Source organism: Vombatus ursinus, unplaced genomic scaffold (assembly GCF_900497805.2).
Source record: "Vombatus ursinus unplaced genomic scaffold, bare-nosed wombat genome assembly UNPS02004180.1, whole genome shotgun sequence".
NCBI lineage: Eukaryota > Metazoa > Chordata > Mammalia > Diprotodontia > Vombatidae > Vombatus > Vombatus ursinus.
This window is the reverse complement of record NW_020943958.1, coordinates 400,753-408,072: the sequence shown is the minus strand read 5'-3', so window position 1 is coordinate 408,072 and position 7,320 is coordinate 400,753. Positions and strand designations below refer to the sequence as shown.

The window sequence follows — 7,320 nt, the reverse complement described above, 5'->3', positions numbered from 1 at the left end:
GTTCCCGTTCCCCTTCTCCCCCGCTCCGTGCCCGCCGCCGCCGCGTCTGCGGGTCTTGGCGTTGCGGGCCCCCGCCGTGCCCGCCGCCGCCTCTGCCGGACTTCGGCGTTCCTGGACCTGGTCGGTGGCCGCCCCGTCGCAGCTGCGCCTCCCGAGCCGGCCGTGAGGCTCTGAGGTAGGTCCGAACTGGGCCGCGGGTGCCGGACTAGACGAGTAAGCGGGGGCCGGCCATGGCCGTGAGGGTCTGAGCGGAGTCGGGGCTGCGCAGCGCCGCCGGTCAGCGGCCTCGCCGTGGGCCCGCAGCCTTGGGGAGGAGAAGGAGCCGTTAGCGGCGTCTCGGGGTTCCTCCGTGGTCACGGGCACGATGTCCAAGAGAAAGGAGGACGATTTCCCCTCGGCCGCAGATCAGAAAAGGGCAAGGGCCGGGCCATCGCCGGGGCCCGGGCCATCGGGGGAGGGGAGCTCAGAAGAGGAGCCGGAGAGGGCCCCCCCTCAGAATCTGTCTCTTGGAAGTTCTACTTCTCATTCGGTCTCGGGGGAATTTGGTGTCATTGAAAGTATTCAGCTGGAGAATTTTATGGGCTATACCACGCTTGGTCCTGTAAAATTTGGATCGAATGTCAATTTTATGGTGGGACATAGTGGGAAGAATGCATTGTTAACAGCTCTTGTAGTTGGTCTTGGTGGAAAATCGGTAGGATCGTCTTTGAAAGAGTTTATAAAAGAAGGAGAGGTTTCGGCCAACATCTTCATCAAATTAAGAAACAGAGGGCACTATGCTTTTAAATCGGATCTGTATGGGGACTCCATAACTGTGCACCAGCACATCAGTTTGGATGGGAGTTCCAGTTATGAACTAAAAAGCCATTCAGGAAACGTGGTTTCTTCTAGGAAAGAGGACCTTATTGCCATTCTTGAACGTTTTAAGATACAGGTAGATAATCCAGTGTCTATTTTAAGGGAAGAATTGAGCAGGCAGTTAATGGATACCAGAAATGATGGTGAGAGATATAAATTGTTTATGAAAGCAACTGAGCTTGAGCAGATGAGAGAAGACTACTCACAGATTATGGAGAGAAAAGCCAGAAACCAGCATCAGATAGAACAAGGAGAAGAGCAGCTTGAGGAGCTCAAACGGCAGGGCATAGAGATAGAAGAGCATTTTCAGAACATGGTTACCTTAAGGAAGAAATTGGAGGACTTGAAAAATGAAATGGCTTGGGCACTAGTGAGTAAAACTGAAAGAGAAATTGATAATATGATAGGTAACATAAATATTGGAGACCAACGTACTGTCATATTAAATCAGGAACTGGAGGCTTCAAAGGTAAAATTTAGTGAAGCAGAAAAGAAGTACAGAGCCATTCATGAGAACATGCAAAAGTTAAGTGAAGAAGCTGCTGAATTAGAACCCAAATGCATTCAAGCAAATGAGGATGCCATGAGAACAGACAGGGCCTATTGCCAAGCAGAGGCTTTCTATAATTATTCGGAAAATGAATTTAATAAGTTAGACAAAGTTTCTGAACAGCTTAATAACCAGATTGATGAAATGAAAAAGAACCTAGAACTAGCAGAGTTGGAAAAACAGAACAAAATTTCCATGTTGAAGGAAAAGATTAGGAACTTTAAGGATCAGGAAGATACCCTTGTTGAAGAAATAAAACAGCTTCATCAAGCTATAGAAAAAGATGATAAAGAGCATTCTCAAATCAGGGAACAAGAGTCATACATGCAGCAAATACTGAATGATGAACAAAGACAGCTTGACCAGTTGAAAGACTGTAAATCTGAGCCACTAAAACGATTTGGATCTCAGATTCCAGCCCTTCTTGAGGCTATAGAAGACGCCCATAGACAAGGGCTCTTTACTTACAAACCTATAGGCCCACTGGGAGCGTGTATTCGAGTTCGCGACCCTGACTTTTCTTTGGCTATTGAGTCCTGCTTAAAGGGCCTTCTTCTTGCCTTTTTTTGTGACAACCACAATGATGAGCAAATCCTCCAGGGGCTGATGAAAAAGTTTTATCCATCAGGCTCTTCACGACCACAGATAATTATTTCAGCATTTGAGTGTGAAGCTTATGATGTAACAGATAGAATGGCTTATCACCCCGAATTTCCAACGGTTCTCACTGCTTTAGAAATAGACAATGCAGTGGTGGCCAATACTTTGATTGACATGAGGGGCATAGAGTCAGTGCTGCTTATTAAAAGCAAGTCTTTGGCTTGTACGGTGATGCAGTCTCAGAGGCCCCCCAAGAACTGTACCAAGGTTTTAACTGCCGATGGTGACCAGGTATTTGAGCGACACTATTATGCATGTGAAGAACTGAGACCTATTTACTTGGGTAATACAGAAATGGAAATAAGTAATTTGGAGAAAGATGTGGAAAATAAAATAGAACAGTTGTCGGCCTTTCAGCAGCATGTGGGTTCACTTGAAAAGGATGTCAGGAAGAATCGAGAAACTATTGATAGTCATTATCAGCATTTAAAAGAGATAAAGATTAAAGTAATAAGTTTCACTTCAGAAATAAAAGATCTCGAGGATGAAGAACAAAACCAGTCAATAGATATCTCAATTCTGGAAGAGGAAGCTCAGGAAATTAAAGAAGAGATGAAAGAGGTTGAGGAAAAGATGAAAATTCGAAGGGAAGAGATGGAGAAATTGAGGCAACCCAAAATAGATGCTGAACAGAGACATGAAGAGCTTAAGGTGAAATATAATCAAGTTTCAGAGTTAGTAGAATCTATCAGGGGAGAACGAAACCGGGCTGCTTTAGAAGTGGACACCCAACACCAATCCCTGCTGCACTATGAAAATAGGCTCAAACAACACCTGGATTCCCTCCAGATCAAAAAAGAAGAGCTGGCCATGAAAGAGAGAGAACTGGAGAGGGAGACTGCTCAGGCCAAATACGTCTGCCCAGAGCGTAAAGAAGTTACACACACTGCCGCTGTTCTGGACAGAGAAATCAATCTGTTAAGACAGAGGATACAATCAGAAAACTACACTCACAGAAGCCGAGAAGATATAATGAGGCAGTACCAAGAAGCAAAAGAAAGATACCTAGATCTTGATAGTAAAGTGAAGAATCTGAAAAAGCTCATTAAAACAATGGAAGACATATCGAAACAGAGGTATGAAGCATACCAGAAACGTAGACGGAATCTTTCTATCCAAGGTAAATTGTACTTTGACAGCTTACTATCTCAGTGGTCCTTCCATGGGGAGATTCTCTTTGATCACGCCAATGAGACACTTTCTGTAATGTTCAATCGTGGAGATTCTGCTTTCAATGACTTGCGAAACCCATCAGGAGACAGACATTACTTTTCAAACTTCTTGCTCATCGTTACTTTGTGGTCCATCACAGAGTCCCCCTTCAGATGCCTGGATACATTTGATGTCTGCTTGGACAATGACCACAGAAAAATTGCAATGGACATGATCCTCAGGATAGCGCATTCCCAGGAACACCTCCAGTTCATCCTGATCGCTCCACAGTACACGAACTCTATTCTCCCCAGTTCACTAGTTGAAGTACTCCAGATTCCAGAGCCTGAAAAGGCTGGAGCAGCCCTGCCCTCCAAAGCAGTCAGTCCGGAAGAAGAAGATTAAATTTTTAATTTAATGTGATCGTGCTGTCTGCTCATTGTGGTGTTTTATATTTTTTTTCTCAAAGTGTCTGCAGTGTAGTGTGAAAAATCTCCCTACTTTGAAGAAATATGTTTAATAATTAAAAGTATTTCAGAGAGGCAGTCAAGATGGCGGAGTAACAGAAAGAAGTACAGCATAACTCCCCCACCAGGACTCCTCCACAAAGATCTAGAAAAACATCAGACCAAATCCTGACCAGGAAATCCAAGAAAAAGTCACCAGCACTGGGCAGCTGAAGGAGAAAGACAGAGATCTGTGGATATGGGGGATGGGGACTTGCCAGGAGCATGTATAGCACCCAGGGACTGAAAGAAACTCGAGACTGGGCACCTGGGCAGGAAGCACAGGTGAAATGAGAATAAGTTTGTTGCCCGTGACATAACTGACTCCATTTTTTATTAATCTACTGTTTTGTGTTGAAGTGGTTTGGTGTTTGTTTTTCATAACTTGTTTTTCAATATTAAAATAAGTTTATGTGTAGCATAGGTTGTTAAACAATGTTTGTGTTTATAAACAACTGATAAACATGTGGGATGCCCATATATGACAGCCCACCAATGGGGAAATTTTGTAAGCAACCTCACCATTAACTTATGTCATCAGGTATCAATGAAACCAATTGATAAACAAATTACTTCACCAGCCACCGATCTAAACTTGGGTATAACCAGCCAAAAGCCCATAGCTAGACCTATGAGAAACCCACTGGAGGCCCCAGTCTTCAGCCTGCTCTTGGGTTGAGACTGAGCCTGGCTCCTGAGAGCCAACTTGAGACTCAAACACCCACATCATGTTTGCTTGAAGACACTGCTGATTGACTGACAGGGATTTTCAGACTTGCCAGCCAACCACCACATCCGGAGACAGACAACTTCCACCTGGGCTGCGAGAAGGAACTTTTTCATTGAATACCAGTTCGAGACATACTTAGTGGCAAGCCCTAAGAAATCAAGTAAGTGGTTTGTTTATAGTGGGATTAATGGGTGTTTTTTGTTTGTTTTTTGCCTAAAAGGTAATATAAACCAGGGGTTGGTACATTATGACCCCCAAGGACCCAGTCGGGGCCCCCCTTTCTTTTCTCCCTCCTCCTCCATTCTCCTCCTCCTCTTCATTATTTTCTGTTAAATTCTTAGGGATGATTTGAACATCAAAGGGAGTATCTCAGCCAGAAGAGCTAGATTTTATTCTCAGTACATGAGCAATCAGACTCCTCTCTTGAAGGACTTAGCATTGTTAATTGTTTATTATGTCTAGACTGTAATGATTGAGAGCAATCACAGATCACATTTCTCAGTCCATACAATCAAGGCCCAGTAAGACCTAGGCCAGGGGTAGGGAACCCCTTGGACTGAATCCAGACTTCACAGAACAAATCCACTTAATAAAAGGATTTGTTCTGTAAAACTTGGACTCAGTCAAAGGACCACGCTTGAAGACCTAGAAGGCCACATGTGGCCTCGAGGCTGCAGGTTCCCTACCCTTGACCTAGGCCATTATGTGGATCTTCCACCTGTCTTATAATCCAAAGGCTGCAGGGAAGATAGAAAGATACTTAAGACTCAAATCAATAAAATCTTTAAGAATATGAAGGCTACTGACTAGAAAGCAGTCATTAGAAAAGCAGTGAACTAGTTGAATAATAGGCCAAGGAAAATTCATCCTGGATTGGTGGATGAGTTTAAAATTATTGTTCTACCTCCCATTGATTTGGAAAAGAAGCAACAGATTCTCACAGAAAGAGCCAGAATGTGGTAGAGTAGCCCCCCCCCCCCACCCCAGACCAGAAGCTAATTCTAATAGAGACCAGTGGGGTGGGGAAATAGAACACAATCTGGATCACAGATGGATTTGGGAAATGGTTTCAGGTCTCTTGAAGAGAAGTTACATACAAAGATCTGCTAAGTTTGTGGGGGTTTTTTTTCTGTTTAACAGATGTGTATGTGCTGTGATTTCATCATTGGTGCCTTCGTGATTCTACTGCTGCTCATCGTTGCATATCTCATCGCATACCCTATCCTGTGTATCACCTCAGAGAACCTTCTTGCAGCCCTTTGCAACCAAGAATGACTTCACCCTCTGGTTGGTTGTTCTATATCCAACTGTTCCTGTAAATCACAGTTGTGAAAGCAGGATACACTAATCCAAAACATTGCCAATATGACAGTGGGAACTGCCACCTACTTAGACATCCCCTTGGAAGTAGAGGGGTTACAACCTTTGGACTTGCCAGAGACACAAGAAAAACTCGACAAGATTGCTTAAGCATCACTGAGAAGTTGTGCAGGCAATCACAGACTTTAGCCATGCCTGGCCTTATGAAAAACAAATGATGATGTACATGATAGTGTACCAGATAGAAAATCACAGGGCATTGGCTTGAAATGAGAAGAAATTTAGAGACCTTGTAACATGTTTTCTTATAGCAATTCCTGGCTTGGTCTTCAGAGTACTTGCCAGGAGAAAACATGAGACAAGTGGAAAGACCTATTGTCACTGTATTAAGAACACGTTTTAAAATGTGTTAATGCTAAATGTAATATTGATGCTTGTGTGTTCTATATGTTCTAACGCTAAGTGATCTAAACTTTGAGTGTTTGGAATTGCTATTTGGATTATATAAGTGGTAATTACAATATTATTTATAGACCATCCTAGATGGCTGCTGGGATAGCCAGCAGCCAGAGGGGGGATTGTAGTGAGAATACATTTGTTACCTTCATATAACTTACTCCATTTTTATGAAGCCACCATTTTGTGATGAAGTGTTCTTATGTTTGTTTTTTGTAGCTTCTCTTTCAATATTAAGATAAGCATATTGTGATATAAGTTGGTAAACAACCTGTGTGTGTTCATAAACAACTGATAAATACATGTGACCTCCATCTAGGACAGACCATCAAATGGAAAAATTGGGTAAACAACCTCACCATTAACTTGTGTCATCAGATATCAATCTGTGGATAAGGGAAAAGTTCATGACCAAACCAGAGATAGAGTGGATCATGGGAGGTAAAATGCATAGTTAAGTGCATTTACATGAAATTAAAAAGGTTTTGTATAAACCAAACCATACCAAGTCAATGTAGTCAAAATTAAAAGGAAAGCAGGAAACTGGGAAAAAAATTTTTTACAAGTTTCTCTGACAAAGGTTTTGTTTCTTAAATATATAGGGAATAGAGCAAAATTTGTTAAAAAATAAAGAGCCATTCCCCAATTGATAAATGATCAAAGGTTATGAACAGGCAGTTTTCAGATGAAGAAATCAATGCTATCAATAGGGATATGAAAAAAATGCTCTAAACCATTAATAATTAGAGAAATGCAAATGAAAACAAATCCAAGGTACTCCCTCACGCCTATCAGATTGACTAATGGAAAATGACATGCTGAAGGGGACTGTGAGAAAATAAGGACACTAATGCAGTGTTGGTGGAGTTGTAAACTAGTCCAACCATTCTAGAGAACAATTAGAAACTAGACCCAAAGGACTATAAAATTGTGTGGACCCTTTGACCCAGCAATACCACTACTAGGTCTGTACCTCCAAGACATCAAAGAAAAAGTCAGAGGACCAAAAATGTATGTACCAAAATATAGCAGCCCTTTTTGTGGTGGCAAAAAATTGGACACTGAGGGGGTATCCATCAGTTGGGGAA

The 7,320-nt window shown here is 42.4% G+C and overlaps 1 pseudogene; it reads left to right on the top strand.

Annotated features, from left to right (window-relative positions):
* Positions 1-334: 334 nt before the first annotated feature.
* On the top strand, positions 335-6,826 carry LOC114053841 (annotated as a pseudogene).
* The last annotated feature ends 494 nt before the right edge of the window (positions 6,827-7,320 follow it).